The sequence below is a fragment of the Podarcis cretensis genome (genome assembly GCF_951804945.1).
Source record: "Podarcis cretensis genome assembly, chromosome: 1".
In the NCBI taxonomy this organism is placed as follows: Eukaryota; Metazoa; Chordata; class Lepidosauria; order Squamata; family Lacertidae; genus Podarcis; species Podarcis cretensis.
In genome coordinates this window covers 61,374,011-61,397,147 of record NC_137170.1, presented here as the reverse complement: position 1 = coordinate 61,397,147, position 23,137 = coordinate 61,374,011, and the positions used below count along the sequence as shown (strand labels likewise).

The window sequence follows — 23,137 nt, the reverse complement described above, 5'->3', positions numbered from 1 at the left end:
GCCAGGCAGGACATAAGTAGAACAGCTGACTAAGTAGAAAAAGCTAGGACGATGCATACTGGAATTATTGATGCAAAAGGTTTAGTTTCAGTGTCATGAAGTACCTTTGAAGCTCTTGCCAGCTGAAACTAGATTATTGTTGATGATCTGACAATAGTTTTAAAGCATAGTTCTATGGACTGAAGCTGGGAGGGGCATCAACAAAGTAATGGCTTTCACCAACCTTTGAAGAATAACAGTTAATATAAAATATACCCATCTGGGTTCTCTCTCCCCTCTCTGTTGAGTTAAATATACAAATATCACAGTTATGGCTTACTGTAGTCCACAATGTGAGATGGACATAGAGCTTGAGACATAGAGCTTAGCATGTACAATTGATGCCACTAGGTCATGACAATAACAAAATACTCCAAGTACTTTACAACCTTACACTTCCCATGGAGTTTTTACTGAAATCCTGCTAGTCTTTTCAAAAAATCAGTCAATCAATCAGAGCCTTACATTATTTTTTTAAAAAAATTCAAGCAGCTCTTTTACTTACTTAGCCTAATGTAGCTGCAATTGCTGCTGGATTTTACACTGCAAGTGGGCTGAACCAGTTTTTATGGGTCTCAAATGCCTGCACTCTGACTGCAATGCAGATGGAGTTTATTTGCCAGAATTCTTGCCAAAGGTAAAGGGTTCAGAGCACATGGCTGCCATGCCAAGAGAAACCAACTGCCTTCCAGCAGTGCAGTCAAAGCTACATTTTAAGAAAAAGACGGAAGGAATGATTATGTCATGGTAAAAAGCCAACTTGAAGGACTTAACTGGCATTTCGAGTCCACTTTGAGGCTCTTACCTTCACAGCACAAGCTTAAGAGGAGGAAATGGGAAGAGCTTCAGGATTGAACCGGCATGTAGAAGGACTTTGCTGCGTTAATGGGAACCACAATAATGATCTTAAGACTATACAGTATGAAGATGAAGACGCTACGGGGGAGATCTTCTTGTGTATATAAGTATCTTAAAAGGGATCACAAGGATTTGAGAATGGATAAAGTTGAACTAATTGGTCTCAGTAAAACATGTGGAGTTTTATGCAAGTTAAATGTACACATATTAAATCTGAAGATTCTTCCCTCCAACCAACATCATCAGTATCTTATTCCAAATTCTTCTCTGCAGAAAGTAAGTGCTGTTTTGAAGTGGCAAAGGATATGGAAATGAATCTGGATAATTACACAGATACTAGTGATATCTTGTGGTTTAAATAGGATTAACCATGGCTTAACAATGATGATTCTTGTTTGCACGCACAAGATTGAACTGATGGCTAAACTGAAAAACAGAAGTACATGTGTGTCAACTCCTAAGTCCAAATGCGTTCAGTGGAACTTATTTCCTAGCTAATGAGCTTTGGCTTGAACTTTTAACTAGATAATTAATACTGCATAAGTATCAATCACCAGAATAAAGCAAGGGTAATTGAATATCTTCTTTGAGATCTTAAGCAACCATTTAATACCATCCAAAGATTATGTTGGAGGAAGGATAATAAAAGTTCCTGCATCAAAAGCACAGCTCAGGTATCCAAAAGAAAGCAAGTATGGATAATGCTCATGAACAAAAAACAAAACAAAACAGCAGCAATATAACAAAATCTTGACATGACCAAGAACAGCAGATCCTTTCCACCACCTTCTCCCCAACAGTCCATCTCTCCATAGCATTCATCACTAATCCACAGCGCTGTTTCTCATACTGTTATTCTAGCTTCATGCAGCTCACTCAGCCATAAGAACACACAAACCAAGTAGCCAGGCAATAATTTTATTTTCTCAGCACAATAATAAAGCACAAAGAGGAAACTCCTAATTCTATAACTAAGCTATAACTAAGTCCAGTGCCACCTACTGACTAAAACATAAGTCACTAACAATAACACATTTCTTCCTGAGCCTAGTCTTAGAGACAAGAAGCTCTATAATCATCAGGGTCAAACTCCATGCAACACATTTTATAGTAACTCAAGAGCAACACTCAAATATAAAGAAAACTGCTTCAGAAGAAGATAGTTTGGAAAGGGTAAGGACCTTCTCTTTTCCCTCTTTCATTTCTCTGTCCTTGTCACATTTCATGAAGTGGCATTTCCTGTTTTGGTACTATTTCACACACTTGTGCATAACCTGTAATTTTTATCAGCCTTATAGCTTGCACTTCTGTTGCAAGCTCCAAAATGGCCCAGTCTTAGAATGTTTGAGTAGGGTGGTGCTATTCTGGAATGGTTGTGTTGCACATCACTACAGTAATACTTCAAATGTGAGACCATGACGGGCATATAATAATAATTCTGTGTGCTGCAGCCCTGCCCATTCATGATGATGGGGTGGGGAGCAGGAGCAGCTCGTGCAGTAAGATGGTTCTGTGTTGCCACTTTTCTGCCAGCGATGTTACTACTGCATGGTACCAAGACAATGCTGGAAAGGGTTAAGTCAGGGCTGCATGGGTGCACTGGTGGGAGGGGCAGATTGGTTCCACTGGTGCACCCACTCAGCCTCAACTGCACTGGTACTCTGACCCTATGCTGTGTGGGTACCATCCTGATAAGTGGCAGCAATGTCACTGTAGGAGGACATCATCCCCACCCTTCCTTGGCCATCTTTTATGAAGAGTAACATTTTTTGTGTGTGTGTGAGTTCCTTTTGCTGTTTTGCTGTTTGCGAGGAAAGGTGAGATAGAAATGTAATTAAATAATAATGACAACCATATCATAGGTTGATTGATTGACTGATTGATTGACTGGGTTTTTTTTACCACACACAAACACACTTACTTTAAAATCAGCATAAAAGAAAACAAAGCAACCCTGTTTTTAAAAGGCAGGATCAAAACATCCCATCCACTCAAGGATGCCACAGATAAGTTAAAAGCCAAGGGCCTGGCAAAAAAGAAATGTTTCTGCCTGAAACCTAAAACCTATGCAATGATGGTGCCAGGTGAGACTCTCCAGGGAGACCATTCCACAAGCAGGGAGCCACCACTGAAAAGGCCAATTCTTGTGTTGCCATCCGCCAAATCTCCTGAGGAGGGGGCACACAAAAAAGGGTGCCAGATGACAATTGCAGGGTCTGGGTTCATTCATATGGGGAGAGGTGGCCCTTGAGGTATTGGGATCCTGAGCTGCATAAGGCTTTAAAGGTCAAAACCATTAAAAATATATATTTAATATATTTTAATATATAATGCAAGAACCACTGAAGATAATGCAGCAATAGACATAGAATGTAAGAAACTGTCACATAGTGTAAGAACAGGCATTTCTACCATACCACTGAAAGCTCATGAACTGTCTCTGTCTTGCACTTCCTAGCAGCTGCACTTCAGTAACTTGAAAGCTGTATACAGTACAGTATTTCCTAACTTGATATGCAGTTTGCTAGTGACTACCAGATGTGCAACTATATTGAAGCTTACCAGACATACACATCTGTTCATCAGGCAGGATGTTACTGATCAGACTTCACTAGGCTTCACAATTTTTCAAGCATTTTGGAAAGTCTATGCATTTTAGGATTTAGTGTTCAAAATGCATATTAATGTACAAAATTCACACATGTATTTATGTGTAGAGTGTTTGAGAGAGACAGAGGGGCAAAGGATGAATGAATGTGTGGTCTCTCTCTCTCTCTCTCTCTCTCTCTGTGTGTGTGTGTGTGTGTGTGGTCTGGGTGAGAGGAAGAGATGTATGTGTGGCTGTGTATACATGATGCATATGAGAATCTGGGAGTGGGAGAGATGCATGTATGTCTGTGGCCTCTATGTGTGTGGTGAATGTGTTTTTGTGCTGCCAGTGCAAGAGAGAGTGTGTGCGGTAAAGCCACCTTTTATATTTTAACTGGTACTGGAAAATGTGCCCTGTTGTCACTAGGTTGTAACAGCATCAAGTTTTGTGTATGTCTAGCAGAATCAATATTGTGTGAACTTCACAATCAGGACCAGCAGGACATAGCTGACAATGACTGTATTTTGTCTAGTTTTGTGTTGTGCCATGCCCCTAAAGCCATCATTCTGTGACAGGTGCTTACAGCACTTTCTCAAAATTCAGAATGTGCCCACTGGTCCAGAAGGGTAGACAACCTCTGCCTTAACATAAAATAAGTACCTATTTCTCTTCGTTGAAAGGAATGTTGCTGTTCCTGATTAGTTTGGCTGCAACCAAGAATTTATGCACATTTGCACAGAGCATGGTTTAAATGTTCTGCCACAGCCCTTTCATTATTTCAAAGTGTTTCCCAAAACAATTTAAGTGCAGATCTGCTCAGATTATATGTATCTACTCCAACGGAGGAGAATCTGTGGAAAATGCATTAGTTACATCACACATCCTAATCTTTCTGCAAGATGCAACCCACTCCTTAGCAGCTCTTTGGCAATGACTAGTCATGCAATGCATCAAGAACTGTAAGTAGTTTTGTTTGTAGGCCAAAAGGTATATTTAAATGCTTCCTTAAAATGAATTCAAAACAAAGAGTTTTAAATAATGTTGTTTCAAGTCTCTCTCACATGTTAATTTCTCCTGGAAAGTAATGACATCAGATTTAAAACTGAAGCTCTCTCCACCTGGATTTGCTGTCAATCAAATTTAGCTAAACAGAGGAGAATGTGCTGCACTAGCAGGTGACAAGGTGTCAATAAAGGAATTTGTAGGGTGGGATGGTAACATTGGCCTATTTTTTTCCACTACTATTTTGCTTCCTTGTCTCTGATTTGACAGTGGTTCAGGAGATCAGAGACAAGGATAGGAAGGTGTATAAAAGCCTCAAGGCAACCCAACTTCACTGACCTGAGAGTATTGATCATAAGACGGCTCCTTGAAATTTTATTCCCCCTGCCCTACAGTTTTGGTATTCTAAGGAGTATCCATGTATAACCATTGATCTCTCCAGGACAGGTCAACATGCAATGGTTCACCCACACCATTTGCTGCCTGTATGCCTTCTCTGGACAGAAAGGGGCCACACCCTTTGTTCATTGAGGACACCAGGGACCACTAATATTTTCTGATTAAAACAACAACCACTAATACTAGCTGATAACAACCACTAATACTAGCTGCAGCAACCTTGGTTTTCAAGGTTATGCAAAAAAGAAAAAGGGGAAATGGTGTTATCCTAAGAAGCAGCATATAAATAGCAGTGGTAATTGGACCATGAAAACATGAAAAGCAAGGACAATATGTATTTGGTTTCTAAATCACCTTTCTTCTTCCAGATTAATTTTCAAAATGAAATAATGACTTGAAGCACTCAAGCTTTATTAAAGCAACCCAAGCACAAAAAAGACAAAGTTAAATCTCGGCTCTTACTAACATATGTTCTTCATTTGAAGGGTAGAGCTTCATTTTCATTTACAACTCTTTTTGCAATATTTCCTCATATAGACTATCACAACAAAGCATAAACAAAGCATATTAAAGCATAAACCTACAATTGAGCACGGGAGCTAAGTTTTACTGCAATCCACTGGATGGAAGGATTTTATTAAACACTAAAATCCTAACACTGCCCCCAAATTCCCACTTAACTTATATCAGAAGTAGATGTTAAGACAGGTTTCAGTGAGGACAATATTAAACAGCATCAGAACTCATTTAAATTATACCAGTTTTCTTTTATCAAAATGGTTTTATCTTGACAGCATCAAAGCAACTTACAATATTGGACATAGCTCCCTGAAGGGGCTTCAACAACTTTTCTCATATAGCTCCTTTGCACCTTGAACCAAAACCCACAGTAGGGCAATATTGTCAGAAAAAGTTACAGAATGGTGAACAAGTTTCTGAATTCTCCAGAACTTTTTATCAGGCTAGATTCAAAGAGTGGTAGGTAGTTAGGCTGGTGTAAAAGTCATAGTTAAACCGAGATGGGTTAGTCATACTTTAACCTCACTTAAATAAAGGGGACTTGTTAGTCATGACTAACATGACTTGTTGATATCAATGGAACTAAAGCATTACTGAGTTAGTTTGGATCCAACCTCTTAAGCCTGCATTGGTCTTTATCTTAATATGGTGCATAGGAAGAGGGAGCAGATGTAATTGGGTTAAAACTCTTTTAAGCAGTGCTGTGATTAAATTTGCCCTTCAAATTGCTCAGAAGTTTTCTTCCCCTGTGAAAGAAACTGTCGTTTTTCAACCTCTTTCTCAGAATGTGCCTGCTTTTCTTTAGAAGTCTATAAATTCTAGCTGAAATGATTGATAGATTACATATACCAACTTTCCTCCCAGAAGCTACCTGGTTTTCCTCTTCCTCATCTAATCCCCAAAGCAATATTATGAGGTAGGTTAGGCTGAAAGGGAGTGAGTGGCCCAAGGTCACCCTGTATTCTACATGGCCAAGGAGGGATTTGAACCCTAGTCTCCAAGGTGCTAGTCCAACATTCTGAACACACTGGCTAAAGATAAGTGTATATGTCTGCCTGATAGATTAGTTAGCGAAAATGAAATAGGCTATCTTAAAATAAAACCTGCTATCAGTTAGTATTTTGGCAAGACAGTCATACCAATTCCAAAAGATTTTTTATTAACTGTATAATTGCTTTATACGAGCACATATGGATGGGCTATAACAAATATTTTTACTTTTATATTCAAACTATCTAGGCAATTTGCCCACAAATGGCTCCCTCTAAAGCTTGTATTAGCCTAAACTCTTCCTCGGTGCTTTGCAATCAGTAGCCAGTCCAGCTGTAAATTCTTTAAAATAGCCTGTGCCATTAAATACACCCTGCTGCGTAATTGAGCACCACTGCTAAAATGCTGCATACATAATGGAAAGAGAGGATGAGCCTGAAGATAGTAGCAGTAAATCCTAAAAAGCACGGGCAAAATATTTCAGGGGGAAAAACTGAAAAATCATTCTCGGACATTCTATTTTAAAGGGAAGGCTACAAGATTATTGTACCTCGTACAATGGTTGTATCAAAAGAAATCATCCTACCAAGACTTGACTTTTAACCCTAAGACAGAAATGATGGCAATCCCCTTCTGAGGGAAAATGGGTCCAGAGATTCCCTCTACCAGTTTCTATCAGATGGCAAAAGACATTGCTAGTGAATCTGGAGATACTAAAGCAGTAGCCTTTACAGGTGAGGACTTCAGCTCCAGAGACACTTGTATGGCAATGCACGTAGACATGTTACGTGTTGTTGCTATTGTTGTTGTTGAACATTACAGGCTCATTTGGGGTCTGTGCCAATTGTGCAATTTTGTTTCTTCTTAATGTGTGTAATTCCAACATTGCAATGTGTATGGAGCAAGAATGCAGCGGAAGGGCAGCTCCAGGACCTTTTTGCACAATGATGTGATCAGCAGGAGCACCAGGAAAGTCTTACTGTACTCTTCACTCTGCTAAGTGAATGGGGTGATAACAAGGCTTTCAGGTTTTACCACTGTCTGTGACAGATTAGCACACAGAAAGTCAAAAAATGTGTGAACTAATAAAACAAAGGCTGGGTGCTTCTCTCGGTAGGGTTCCCAGTTCATACTAGCATTTTAAAGAGTAAATGCTTCCATGAAAGATTGTTTGCTGATCTAATTAGGTTGCATTTCAGCTGGCTGAAGACCTTTTGTTAAAGCTCCATGTGTTTTAAAAGTTGAATTTATGTAGTCAAAAGGTAAGCACCACTGAATTCAATGAAGCTTATTGTCAGATCACTATCCATAGGATTGCACTTTGTCACCCTTTGCCAGCTCATTATTCTATGACTACCAGCTAATCCTTTAAAATTGAGCATTATGTGGTGTACTGCTGCTCTTTGAGGAGTGGGGTGTGTATGCATTGGCCAACAAACACAGTTGTCTGTATGTTTGGACACCCATTGGGGCTGTGGCTATAGAGCCACCATGCACTTCAGAATTTATCATTACTCCACTGCTCTTGAATTGTGAAAAGAGCATTTGTTGTTACTTATTTGCTCCTCTATTGCTAAATATGTTATGCATGTGGAACACAAGTGGCGCTGTGGCCTAAACCACCGAGCCTCTTGGGCTTGCCAATCGCAAGGATGGCAGTTTGAAATCACACAATGGGCTGAGCTCCACAAAGGAGCTGCTCTGTCCCAGCTCCTGCCAACCTAACCCTTCAAAAGCACACCAGTGCAAGTAGATAAATAGCTGGGAAGGTAGATGGTGTTTCTGTGCACTTTGGCTTCCATCACAATTTCCCATTGCACCAGAAGCAGTTTTGTCATGCTGGTCACATGACCTGGAAAGCTGTCTGTGGACAAACGCCTGCTCCCTTGGCCTGAAAACGGAGATGAGCTCCACACCCCATAGTCGAATTCAACTGGATTTAACCATCCATGGGTCTTTTACCTTTTTTTACCTATGCATGCAATAGGGCAGATATCATTTGATGAATAATGCTACTTTAATAATATGGTCCTGGACTTTCAGTCCATGATCAAAAAACTGAGAATGCACATATGCAAAAAATAAAATCTACAGAGGCCAAAAGAAATCCCATAAACTCAGATCCAAGGAGAATAGCTTGTGCCAATTCACACATAAATTTATATTTTCACACAAACCACTATAGGCCACCTATACTGAAAGGTGGTTTAAAAGCAAGCTTTCTCTTTAATTGGCAGTTCTGCAAATGTTATTAACCTGAGTTCAATGAACAATGAAATCCCACCCTGAATTGTTAAACTTAAAGTAAACCTTTAGAGCAATACTTTTCTATGCCATATATCCAAACACCTGTATTCTAAATATTATGCACTATGTGAAACTAAAGGTATGATGTAACATGCGGAATCTTAAAAAGGCATACATTTGGTATCTTTAGGATGAATGTTGGTCTCTGGAAAGAAAAGAAGCAACACATTTCTATTCCAGTTGGGAAGTATACCTGCATTCCCTACATTCCCATTGTTAGTATTTGATGCAAACAAGAAAAGGCCAAGAAAACTGGAATCCATCCTGCCTTCAATAGAGAGATGCAGATGGTTGGAAATCTGGCATTATACTGAGAGAAGGACATCTGTTAAGAAGTGGAGTTCACAACGCCTGCAATTCCCTCCCCCCCATGTTAAAGATTAGGAAACATTTTTGATTAGGAACAACTATGAAATTATAAAATGGTATGTGAGTGGAGAATATCTATGTTAACGTGCAAAACTCTCAGGGATAAGACCAGACAAGAGGTATCTTCCTGACATCTATGATTTCCTATGTGGAAGTAATTTTTGTATGAGGGGAACTGAGCTATATGAAGTGGCACAGACCAGGCACAGATTTACCATCTTATTTGCTATTTGTGAAAATTAGGCTTCTATCCTAATAAAGTCCTGAACCTCACTGCATAGTCAATGCAGGGTGGTCCACTGGGGCACAATCCCACCACCACGACTCCTGCTTTCATGAAAGAATGCAGGATGCAGGCTGTGGTGCTGTAGGGGTTTGCCCTGCCCACAACCAACACAGCTGGGGGCAATAAATCCCCACAGTCTGCACATTTGGCATATTTGAGAAGGGGCTCTCTGTGAATACCAATGCATGCACATAGAATTTTTCCATACAAAAGAGAAATCGTAATATCAGTTGGGTCTATCCTGATTGCTCCTACTATGCAGACAGCAGGGAGTGTGTTGCTGGGCACAGTTGCAGTGGGGTGGCTAGCATGAGCACCTCAACAGCTCTCGACCCAGTTTTGTTCAATTCATGGAGGGATGGAGGACTGAGTCCTAGGAGTGCACATAACATCTGTGGCATAGCAGTGGGGTTAAAAAGTGTGATTCCTCCACTATGTAACCACTACATAGGTCCAGCTCCAAGGCCCTTTGGGCGGTTCCCTCACTGCAATAAGTGAGATTACAGGGAACCAGGCAGAGGGCCTTCTCGGTAGTGGCGCCCACCCTCCCATCAGATGCCCTCCCATCAGATGTCAAGCAAATAAACAACTATCTGACTTTAAGAAGACATCTGAAAGCAGCCCTGTTTAGGGAAGTTTTTAATGTCTAATGTTTTACCATTTTTTATGTGCTGTAAGCCGCCCAGAGTGGCTGGGGAAAATCAGCTGGATGGGTGGGGTATAAATAAAACAACAACAACAACAACAACAACAACAACAACAACAACAACAACAACAACAACAACAATCTCTTGTTACATGTTGGGATTAAAAGGTGTTTTCTGGGTTTGGAAAGTCTGAAGAATGCTGAGAGCAACAACATGACAGATGGATGCTCAGGACAGAACTGCACGCTGAGAATACATTTCCCAAGCTGCTCATTTTGTAAAAATGATTTATTTTTTTTACAGAGTAGAATTGGCAATTGGTAGTGGAAACATTTCCTGTAGATACAGTTCTCACCTCAGGCCTTCCCTTCACCTTACTCAGGGCCTTATTCAGGGGTGGGGTGATTTCAGCAGGAGAATAAATGAGTAGGAGAATAATTAAGCATTTCCCTCACGTAATTATCTTTCACAATTCCCCACATTATGTTATGTAGCCACCATGGGTTTTGGAACTCAATGTTGCTCCACCTTCACAACCATGTTTGCATGTGTCCACAGCTACACTTATTCCTTCAGTCTCTGGAACTGTTAAGTTCAGCACATTTCTAAAGCACCAAGCTTAGTAATTAAATATTAATAATAATGCTACACAGCCATAAATAACATGGAAAAAATAAGACCACAGAAGTGGCTTCAAAGTGTAATCATATTATATATGGTTGGTTTGTGCCCAATGACTCTACTACCCTCAATTACTTTTGGGAGGCTACAATATATTTTCTGACATTTCTATAATTTGAATAAAAACAAAATATGCAGGAAGGCTGCTTAAGCTAAAGTATGCCAGAAACATCTGAGAAAACAGGCACTTAACATTAGTCAGTTTAAACTGTAAATCCTCTGACTTTCAGATGAGTCACTGCACTGCTGGGCAAAGGATTCTTTAATTTTTATCTTTTATGAAATGCAAAAATTTGGTAATACTGCATTAGGGAAAATGATCCGATGTTTGATGTTCAAAGGAATTAAGGCTGATGTGTCTAGCAGCCAGATCTGACAAGTACAGTAATAACAGTAATATTTAGTAACACTTCAAGGGTAATTCTGGGTTGTCCCCAAGTCTGAGCTAATGAGAACCCTTCCCATTCTGGGAAATGGAATAATCATCATGAAAGTGATGACTTTACCCCTCCAAGGATCTAATTCTGGCTCCAATGATGAAAGGGTATCTATTCAGACGCAGGGTTTCCTGCTGCATGTTCATGTCTTTCTGGAAGTTCTTCTGCTGCATGTTCTGGTCTTTCTGCATGTCTTTCTGGAAGTCGACAGCTGAGGGTCCCTTTTTCCTCATCCAGGAAAAAAATTGACAAGTGGGAGGCTGCAGGGTTCTTTGCTGGGCCAGTTGTTCTTCAGCATCTTTATAAATGACGGATGAAGGTTATTGAAGAGATGCTCATCAAATGTGCAGATGAAACTAAACTGGAAGGGGTAGCCATGCCGCTGAAGACAGAATCAGGATTCAAGAAGACCTTAACAGATTAGAGAACTGGGCCCAAGCAAACAGAATTAAATTCAATCAGGGCAAATGTAAGGTTCTACACTTAGGCAAGAATAACAAGCTGCACAGATAGAAGATGGGGGACACCTGGCTCACCAGGTACAGCAGCAGCAGCAGCAAAAAAAAAAAAAAAAAAAAGCTAATCCTATTCTAGGCTGCATCAATAGAAGTAGAGTGTCCCGCTCTATTCTGCCTTGGTCTGACCACACCTGTGGTCCAGTACTATGTCCAGTTCTGGGAGCCACAATTGAGGATGCTGACAGGACGGAAGGTGTGCAGACAGAGCAGAGTGACCAAGATGATCAAGGGTCAGGAAACCAAGCCTTATAAGGAACAGTTGAGGGAATTGGGTATGTTTAGCCTGGTAAAGAGGAGATATGATAGCCATCTTCAAATATCTAAAGGGCTGTCACCTGGAGGATGGAGCAAGCTTGTTTTCTCCTGCTGTAGAGGGTAGGACATGAACCAGTGGCTTCAAGTTACAAGAAAGGTGATTCCGACTAAACACCAGGAAGAACTTTCTGACAGTAAGAGCTGTTCAGCAGTGGAACAGACTCCCACAAGAGGTGGTGGTTAGACTCTCCTTCCTTGGATGTTTTTAAGCAGAGGTTGGATGGCCATCTGGCTTGCATGATTTAGTTGAGATTCCTGCACTGCAGGGGGTTGGACTATATGACCCTTGGAGTCCCTTCCAACTCTACAATTCTTTGATTCTATGATTCACATATTACATTTCTATCTTGTTTTTTATAAAAAAAAATGAAGTGTGAATGTGACACCGACAAATTCACTAAAAAATCATTCAAGACACTCTGTAACGAGCCAGGGCTGCCAATGGTCTAGGATAGGGGTAGCTGATGGTGATATTCTCCAGGTATGGTTGGACTATAGCTCCCATCGCACCTAAGCAATGGCTGTGCTGACCAGGGCTGATGACAGTTGTAGTCCAGCATCAGGAAGGCACCACTTTCACTTTCAGCACAGAGTGCTGAAAAATGGGCAACAAGTCAAGTTTACAGCTGAGATAAAGTCACTTGAGTGTACATCTACTTTCCCCTCTGTATCTTTGTGTGGTTTTGCCTCCCACAGCTGCACAGTGTAGGAGAAGCAGATAGGTGTAGTCTTAATGCAATGCTGCCACCAACACCTACTATTTGTGACACTTTTAACATGCATGCTACAGATTCTACATCAATGATCTATAGCGATCTGCCACAGTTACTATAGCCGTAGCAACACACCATTAATGTAGACTCAAAGGCATGCAGTTGTATGCTCTGCAATAGCTTTCCTCAACCTACCAACTTCCAGATGTTTTGGACTAAGACTCCCATCAGCTCCTGCCAGCATGGCCAATAGTAAGTGATGGTGTAAGTTGCAAACATCTGGTGAGGAAAGTCTGCTCTACAACATGTTGAAGACATGGTTTATTCTGACGAGAACACTTACAACCCATGTCAGATGGAGAAAACATAAAGTGAGAGCATAAGGTAAGGAAGGATTAACTGATAGCAGACGGTGCACAAGAGATTAGGCTGTGGTGATTCCGGAAAGGCTGCACTTCAGTAAGCACCTTGTCGTCTTTCCGCTTGTCTCAGCTGAAGTGATTCCAGCTTTCCCAAGCAGCCGTTGTGGCATATGCCCATCTAGCTACTTCCTCTTAGGCAGAGCTTCTCTGTGGGTGGGAGGACAAGAGTTATGCAAACATTATGCAGGCAGCTAAATTATCCACGAGGATAAACAGCAAGGATTTGTAGGAAAAAATGTTCATTTGCAGACTGATAAAACTTTGTCAACATACCAGTTGAAACTAAGGGAGGTCATATAAACGTATCAATGAAACTGCCTTATATTGAGTCAGACCATTAATTGCTCTGTGCTACACTATCAGCTGATTGTCAGGGCTTTAAAATGTCCTGCAGTGCTCTATTAAAGCACCAAGGACCGATCGACTGGTCACTGGTGCATGAACAGAGCCCTACACAGCACTTAGAAGCACCAACAATGAATTGATTGCCAGGGCTTCAAAGCCCATGCAATTTAATTTCAAATTGTGCAGGCAAAAATGAGTTACCTGGCATAATTGACAGGTGACCAACAAGTGTGTGGGCTTGGACCATAGAGGAAGGGGGAGATAAAAGTTTCAGCTCGCCAGCTGAATCCAGTTCCCCACTCCTCCTCTATAGCATGGTCACTCATTGCTTAAAAAGAGGAAATGGATCAACGTAAGAATATATTTTTTTTAAAGGGCACTGATTTGCTTGATCAAATTTGTGTATGTTAATTTATATGTAATAAATGTGTCTTGCCCAGTGAGGAATCAGAACTGCAGTAACAGCTTCCTGGCAGCGGTGTCACTGTTGCATACTAGGAGGGGAAGGCAAGGTGGCAGGAAAGTTAGGGTTGCACAGGATCACCAACGAGAGTGCTAGACTGACTCCAAATGTGTGCCCATGTAGCTCTGACCTCACTGCTGCCTTGCTCCTCCTGATACATCACAGTGACTCCCTTTCTGATAAGCTACTGCTGCAACTCTGCCCAAAGCTGCTCCTTTCTAAACAGAAATAATATATATTCCCATAGTAGGGAAGATTGTGACCACGGGACCTGTGTTCCAGCTCAGTTTGCTTTCCAGGTGCTAACCACTGATGACCAACTTCAAGATCTTTCATTTTCCTTCCTATTTTTGCTTATCTTTAAACTGGCCTTGGACAGAAAGCTCTTCATACAGAAGACTGACTTCTATACAAAGCAGTACACTTGGCGACCCTATTCCTTTATTTAGGATCTGAGGCTGAGGTTTATACTAGACCTACTGCTTCTGACCCTTTAACTAAATGTGACAGGGACTAACTCCGGAACCTTCTGCCTAGAAAGCATGTGCTATCACTGTGCTATGGCTGTTTACACTCTTAACCACTGATGGCAAGGAATCAGGATGTGGTCAGCCTGCAGCAACCTTTATGGGAACTATACATGGTAGCCAACGTTCACACACTAATTCCAAGTGACAGTCCGGGCAAGAAAATCAGAATATGTTAAGCCCAAGCAAAAGGGGGCAGGAGGAGAACATGGAATGTATTCTGCTCTAAGAGTGTCAAAACCAAAAGAGGTCAGGGTAGGTTGTGGTTCTGCAAAGATTAAGACTGGAATGATTGGTTAGTGCAAAACTGGAGTCACAAGATCAGGAAAGAAAGCAAGAGTCTAGGTAGAATCCAGGAAAGAGGTAAGGCAGCAGTAATCAAGGAAATGACCTGCTGTATCATCCAGAAGTAAAAGCAATGACCAAACAAAGCTCAAAACCTAAGTCATTCCCTGTGCTAATTGTTGATGAGTACACAGGTCTTTGTCTGGAAGGCCAGAAATTAGCCATGGCCACCCTAGAAACATGGCCTGTTTCTTGGGAGAAAAGCGATGACAAACCCAGACAGAATCTTAAAAAGCAGAGACATCACCTTGCCAACAAAGGTCCGTATAGTTAAAGCCATGGTTTTCCCAGTAGTGATGTATGGAAGTGAGAGCGGGACCATAAAGAAGGGTGATCGCCGAAGAATTGGTGCTTTTGAATTATGGTGCTGGAGGAGACTCTTGAGAGTCCCATGGACTGCAAGAAGATCAAACCTATCCATTCTGAAGGAAATCAGCCCTGAGTGCTCACTGGAAGGACAGATCCTGAAGCTGAGGCTCCAATACTTTGGCCACCTCATGAGATGAGAAGACTCCCTGGAAAAGACCCTGATGTTGGGAAAGATTGAGGGAACAAGGAGAAGGGGACGACAGAGGATGAGATGGTTGGACAGTGTTCTTGAAGCTACAAACATGAGTTTGACCAAACTGCAGGAGTGCCTGGCGTGCTCTGGTCCATGGGATCATGAAGAGTCGGACACAACTAAATGACTAAACAAAAAACAACAACAACCCTAGAGAACATAACTTCTCTCAAGGCAAGCTGATGCATGCTGATTCTCTGCTGCCCTAATAGCCTCGGCCCAGTATATCTGAAGGAGCATTTCCACCCCCATTGTTCAACCCGGACACTGAGGTCCAGCGCCAAGGGCCTTCTGGCGGCTGCAAGAAGCGAAGTTACAGGGAACCAGGCAGAGGGCCTTCTTGGTAGTGGCGCCCACCCTGTGGAACACCCTCCCATCAGATGTCAAAGAAATAAACAACTATCTGATGTTTAGAAGACATCTGAAGGCAGCTCTGTTTAGGGAAGTTTTTAATGTCTAATATTTTACATTTTTTTAATGTGCTGTAAGCTGTCCAGAGTGGCTGGGGAAACCCAGCCAGATGGGCAGGGTATAAATAATAATAATAATAATAATAATAATAATAATCTCAGATATGTAAACCTCATTGACAATAAAGAGGCCCTGATCTTCAGCATTAGCTGCTACTGTTCACTGCAGAGATCTGTGATGATGTTTTATAAGCCAGACAAGTTTTCTCCAGACTGCATTGCTATAAATTATATGTACATTTGGCGATGGAGAGACGTGGGTGACTCAGCTAATAAATGGATTCAGAAATGGTGGGACCAGACCTTCCGTCACCTCATGAGAAAACAATTGGGCAATGCCCAGTTCTCACTTGTGAATCATGACTCTAGGACTGTGCACTTTTCTATTATTAAGATGTCCCTTATTAAAGTTAGATGTTATAACTCCCTTGAGTAGAGAGAGTTGGCCCAGGCAGTGATTTAGCATATTTTGCCAGCAGTCATACTTGAAATCAATACAATTTTTCAGGATTAACTATGTCAGACAAAAGGGGCCAGCTCTACTCTAAGAATGTCCAAAGAGAGAGACAAAGAAACATAGCAACTTTGGACTATAGCAAGCAGACCTTGGTGGCTCACAGTATTGCAGGTATGGTGTGTTGTGCTGTTTTCTTGTACACTGTGGAGGTGAGCCATACATTTATAAATAAATATTTTTAACTGGGTCTTTATTTATGTAAAGGTAAAGGGACCCCTGACCATTAAGTCCAGTCGCAGACGACTTTGGGGTTGCGGTGCTCATCTCGCTTTACTGGCCAAGGGAGCTGGTGTTTGTCCACAGACAGCTTCTGGGTCACGTGGCCAGCACAACTAAGCTGCTTCTGGCAAACCAGAGCAGCGCACGGAAACACCGTTTACCTTCCCACCAGAGTGGTACCTATTTATCTACTTGCACTTTGACACACTTTCGAACTGCTAGGTTAGCAGGAGCAGGGACAGAGCAACGGGAGCTCACCCCGTCACAGGGATTCGAACCGTCGACCTTCTGATCGGCAAGTCCTAGGTTCTGTGGTTTAGACCACAGCGCCACCTGCTGTGCATGTATGTAGGTATGTAGTACCTGTCAATTGCAGCATTTCTTCTAATAAAGGTGCTGCACCATGCAATACAAATGTAACCAGCAATTAGTGGGCAATCCTCATTCATGAGGAATAACTGCAATCCTTAACCCCTGACCCCCTCAAGGCTTTGGCTGAGAGGTTTTCAACCTGGGACTCTCCGGTCTATCTTCAACAAACAGCTATATTACACTGGATCTCAGAGGAGGGGTTGAGGTGGGAAGCTGAATGGGAAAGTTAAGGAAAGTAAACTCAGCTAGTGGAGTATGCTCTGTAGTGGAGCACTATAGGAATATGCTGCTGTAGCTGTAGGCCTTTAGAGGGAATGCACCATACTTCTTTCTTCTGCATATTAGTTTTGCTATTTGGGGGGAAACTGAATGAAATACATAAATGACCAGAGGAAGAAAACATCACTAATGAATAATCCTGGCAAAGTTATCTCTTGCTTGTTGTATGTCAGGCACAGGAAACCTGTGGCTCTACAGCACGGGTGTCAAACACAAGGGCCGCGGGCCGAATCCGGCCCGCCAGACCTCGTCATGTGGTCAGCCTTCACCTTTTATTCTCGCTTTTTTTTTTTTTACACAAGAAAGCCGCCTCTTCAGCGCATGCGCGGCAGCCTACAAGCCAGAGAACGTCTGCCCTCTAGAATCATAGAATCATAGAATCATAGAGTTGGAAGAGACCACAAGGGCCATCGAGTCCAACCCCTTGCCAAGCAGGAAACACCATCAGAGCACTCCTGACATATGGTTGTCAAGCCTCTGCTTAAAGACCTCCAAAGAAGGAGACTCCACCACACTCCTTGGCAGCAAATTCCACTGTCAAACAGCTCTTACTGTCAGGAAGTTCTTCCTAATGTTTAGGTGGAATCTTTTTTCTCTAGCAGTGCCGGCCGTTCTACACAGGAAACTTGCCATTATTCTGACTATGTTTCTGCTTTCAGAGCTAGTTATCACTTACATTATTACAAAAACAGTAATAATTGAATGCAGTGACAATAATTTATGATAATAAAGAGTGGACACATAGTCCTACAGATACAACCGGCCCTTTGAGGGTGACCAAACTGCTGATACGGCCCCCGATGAATTTGAGTTTGACACCCCTGCTCTAGAGGAATTGTTGTATAACCAATTGAGGTCAGCCCTACTTCCAGCATGGCCAATATTTAAGAAAGATGGGAGCTGTGGTCCAACAACATCTGGTTCCCCATGACTGACTTACATAGAGTCCTTAACAAAATACGGTGAAATTATGGTCACATCATTAATGTTGCATCTATTAACTGCCAGTGTTGACAGCAGATGTCTCAAAGGGCCAACGACACAAAATACAGTATAATTATGTGTGCGAAACTTGTTGCTACAAGTTCATTTTTATTTATTTTTTGCTCTATATTTTATAATGGATTTTGCTCATACTTCAACACAATTGCTTTCAATGCATTTAGCAGCCAGAAACCTATAAATTCTCAGTAAAGTCTTGGTAGTCATATACAAAATTCTGTTGTCAAATCAGAAAACAACTCCAATTAATCTGTAGAATTCCCCCTCCCCTTTTTTTAAGTGGATGGGATATTGGCTGTGAGTAGTAGTCACTGAGACGTAAACAACCCAGAGCCATTTCCTCAAACAGACTTACACAATAATGTTACAATAAAAATATTAACATTCTTTCCCAATAAGAATGCACATGGAGGCTTGTGATGGCTGGCTGGGATATATATCCCTGTTTCTCCTTTCTGCAGCAGTGCCTGGACTGTAAGGCTGCCAAATCAGGAAACATTTCAGCTGACGTAATTCTAATAAACCATCAACTCCTAAAGGAGTTGAGGAGAGCACTCTTCTATAGGTAATATAGGCACATGGTCTATTGAGCAAAGTACCTCAGATAGCATTGGCTCAATCCCCTGTGGTAGAATCAGGAAAGGGCAACCCAGATAATTAAGGGGTTGGAACAATTCACCTGTGAGGAAAGTGGAGGAAGAACAGGACAGGCTGCAGGTAGCATACTAGCCTAAGCTAATGTAAGGCCACAGAGGCTATCTGGGTCTCCAGTGACAAAGCTGGATCTACTAGTACCCACTTAGTGCATACAGGACCTTAGTGCATACAGAATCACAGACTTGCAGAGTGATAGATGGCAACGTGTTTCCCTTCTGGGAAGAGGCAGTTGTGGCTTACCCAAATTAGTCTCCTGTAGATCTGCAGGGTGTAGAGTATATATTTACAACCATAGCACACTCCAATAACTGCTCCAGCCATGTGGATTCTCTGCTGTCGTCCCTCTCAGCAAAGATAGGCTGCTGGGTCCTTTGCTTCTAACTACCATATGTAGATTATTACTAGCTCAATGAGCCACATGTGAAATCCAGTCTAGAAAACCCAGCAGTTTCTCACAAAAAAATGGCAGACTGACTTAAGCTACCATGTCTTACAAAAACACTTCAGGCATTTGAACAGTTTTCACCAGCATATTTCATGTGTCACTGTTGCCTAGTGGCTCATATGTGACTCACATGTCTGTGATCACCTGCCCAGATTAAGACCATGTAACCAAAATTTACACCCACTAATCATCCTAATCTGAGAAACACTGAAATGCTGACAAAAGGCCACCTGGCATTTGAATGGGACAAAAAACTTCAGTCCTGAAACTAGGAGTATAGTGGTCGGTTATGCATTGCCAAAAAAAAGAGGAACCACATCACCAGAACTGAGGACAAAGTTCTGTAAGAAATGTGCAACATGTCAATTTCTATGTTGTAAATCAAACTAAAGCCAGGCAGTCTTTAAATAGAGAACATCTTCAAAAGAGGGCTTTCCCCTGAGTGCCCTTCAAATGTGGACTCCTCTCTGTAAAGCCTACAGATGGAACTGGGACTTCCATATGAAGTTGCCATGTACTGGATAAGACCACTGATCTTTATAGGTCAGCAGTATTATTTAGTCTGCCTAGCGGTTGTTCCCCAGAGTCTCAGGTAGAGAGGTCTTTTCCAATCCAGCTAGTTCCATGGATCCAGCCTACTCCCAGCCTCAATGATTTAAGCAGAAAACCTATCCCCTGATCCCCCCATTGCACATAGACCCTATGAACCACACACCCACAGAGGTTCAGGGCATGCTGTGCAGCATTTGTATAATTATGTCTACTTCTGCTGTTTCATTCTTAGGCTGTATTTGGCAAAAGCTGTAAATAAAAGAAAATAAATGTCTAGGGAATGTGTCCTAATCTCTTTCCTGCTTTGGAACAAATAAACTGCAGACTAACAAAAATTTGCCTGACAGTCCTCCTTTCCTGCCATGCCTCTGTTGTCTATTCCAGCAAACTGCTCGCTGATTTACTGACCTGTATCCTAATGACAGTCTGTCTTTATTCACATTTTCAGGAAATCTGCTTGATGGACAAGTGAGACATCTGTCTTGGAGCAGAAGAAAGCTTACAACTCACTGTCTGTAGCCTTGGGTTATAGGTGAGGAAACAGCAAGACCTTGACAGATCGCCATGGCAAGTCAGCCTACTGCTGACCTGATTTTTTTAGCCTTAGGAAGAAATTGATTCCTTTCCCTTCATCTTAATAGATACATCTTCAGAAAAATCTACTGTATGTTGGGATAGGGGAAGGGGCATAATAAATGCAGATCTTGGATCTGTTTATATATTATTTAAGCTTTCTGTCCAGTGGCTAAATGGTCTCTTCTTGCAAACCCAGCTCAAGAACCACTTTCTTTAAAAGTGCTAGAAAAAACTGGCTGAACTCCTAATCTAAATTCTACCATATTTACATGAATTTTTAAATTTATTTTCATCCAAATATAGCCCAGGAAATAGCCTTTGGTATTGTGATGGTTAAGTAAGTACCTGGTGTCATAGTAATGGTATTCTTTAAGGTTTTCTATTCTGAGGGTCCTAGGTAGGTGGAAAGGTGGGAGAAATAAATGAGATGGATGATAGAGATCTCTTTACTTTAAATGCAGATTTACCACTCTACATTTTTTTTTGGGGGGGGGGGGAGGGAAATCTTGCATATAAGAGTATGCAACTGTTCAAAAGCCTATAGGGATGGGTAATGAATAATCAAAGCAGAAAGAGATTTGAAGTTAGGCAGAATAAAAATATATTAGAGCACATCTATTACATTTGGAGTCCAGCCAAGATATTCTTAGGTTGATGCTACCTATTATCCATGAATGCATGTAACAAAACTGTAGCAGCTGTTTTTTGTTTTTGTTTTTAAAGGGAAAAGCCATTTCTGGAAGCACAGTTAGAAGCAGAGCAGTGGTAAAGAGAAATGATGCTCAACCTCCCTCCCTCCACTGCTTTTTTGCTGAAAACACACACACACAACACACACACACACACACACACACACACACACACACTTCCCTATGAGCATGAAGATCTGTGTTTATACTTGCAGACATGGGTCTGAAGCCTAAAGGGGAAGGAAGCAATATGGACAAGCAAACACAGGTGAGGCACTAACACTTCCCTGCCACTCTCCCACTTTTAATTGTCCCTTCCCAAACCTGCATTTCTCTATGGCACAGGAAGTGGCAGTCAGGTTTTTATTTTCATGTATTTGCATGCAGCTCTGAATTGTTCTCTGGAATGATACTAAGTCTTTAACAACAATGCAAACCCCTTATTCATTCATTCATTCAGCAGCTTTAGCAACAAGGAACCCCTTGGCTGTGAACAAGTGTGGTGGCACTGACTGGGCTCAAAAGGGAAGAGTGGCACCCATCGAATGACGCATGTCACTTGTTCTGCAACCTGAATGTTTCTTTGAGATTTCTGATTCACCCACTAAGCCAACTTGATTCTCTTCAGCTTGCTAGATCTGACAAGAACAAAGCCCCTTGTTGTTATGGCTGCAGGCATAATTTGAACTTGGGCTATTAAAAATTGAAAACCTTCCATTCAGCGTGTTCACAGGCACACTGCTACTTTAAACCTGTAACACTGCTTTGTGTATACTGAGCTGTTCCCTGGGAATCCTTCTTGACTCAGGTCAAGAGCAGCGCTCTTCATGTTTTATAAAAGGAGCAGGGCTGTATGGAAATAGGCCGCCGGCTTGAAATAATGATCATCTGTAATGTTTGGCTGAGGTATCTTGGGACATTTATACAATGGACAGGAACCACAAACTCTGCTGAATCCCACACATGCTCAGACAGAAGGCATCCTCAGAACCGGTTAATGGTCTTCTTAGGTCTATGTCAACATACAAAGGAAAAAGGAAGAAAATAAATGAAGTGATGCTCTGCTTATTATTCTCCTCTGCATGACATGAAACCTAGAAAGAAAGACATACAAGGAGCGACTTTCACATGTTATCTCAGTAAAGATTTCTTGGTAAGCAGAGCAAAACTAGCCAGAACTCTTCTCAGAAACTCTGTATCACAGGGGTGGACAACTTTTTCCCCACCCTCACATTGAGGGCTGCAGTCCCTTGGAACTAATCTCTCTGGAGCACATGCTAGCATTGGGAGGGATCAGAGCTACCCCATATGCAAGAAAGGGAGAGGGAGAAATAGTGTGGGGTAGTGTGTGTTTGAGTGTGTGTATGATATTCACTCCCACCCACTCCCTAGAGCCACATGAAATTAGGATGCATGCCACATGTAGCCCAAAGCCACAGGTCATGCACCTCAAATCACATACTTTCAGCTGAGGATGTTGCTGATCTGCTTTCACAACTCACCACAGAATCTTGCACAAGGGGTGGGGCAGGAAGAGAGGGCCCTTGCAGCTCTACCAAAGACAGTTGCCTGGTGCTGGGATCTGAGGTACCACCAGCGGTGACTCTAATTTAATAGCTCCCCCCTTCACACAGTACACAGGGATGAAGCAGAAACTCCCAAATAGCGGTGGTTGCTGTTGCTCAATTATGTATGTGCCTCTTCTATTTACTGTAGCAGAGATCAAAAGGTGGTGCAATAGAAGGAATGCTCTTTTAAGGCAGCAACAGAAAATTAACCTGTCAAATAATAAAGGCAATTGCTCACTGAAAACTAGGTTATGCCTTATGAGACTGCTTATTAAGAAATAGTTACAAACAACTCTAAATGTTGTCAGTGAAAAGGCATTATCTGGTATTAATAAGGAGCAGCAAACTGCTCTGCTTCTACTATGAGTTTTGATTAGAGATGCTACATGCATCATTTGGAAAGAAATCTATGGTTCTGGCTGGAAACCTACTGGAATATGGTGCAATTTCACCCTCA

General features: G+C 41.7%; 1 protein-coding gene and 1 long non-coding RNA gene across 3 annotated transcripts in view; one reads left to right on the top strand and one right to left on the bottom strand.

Annotated features, from left to right (window-relative positions):
• The window catches only part of NAV2 (neuron navigator 2), a 541,062-nt gene that overhangs the window by 301,274 nt on the left and 216,651 nt on the right, over positions 1-23,137 (bottom strand). The gene's annotated exons all lie outside the window — the stretch shown is intronic.
• On the top strand, positions 1,964-21,374 carry LOC307217216. The gene is made up of 3 exons (XR_013839445.1): positions 1,964-2,070; positions 20,296-20,379; positions 21,147-21,374. It is a non-coding gene; the product is annotated as an uncharacterized lncRNA (long non-coding RNA).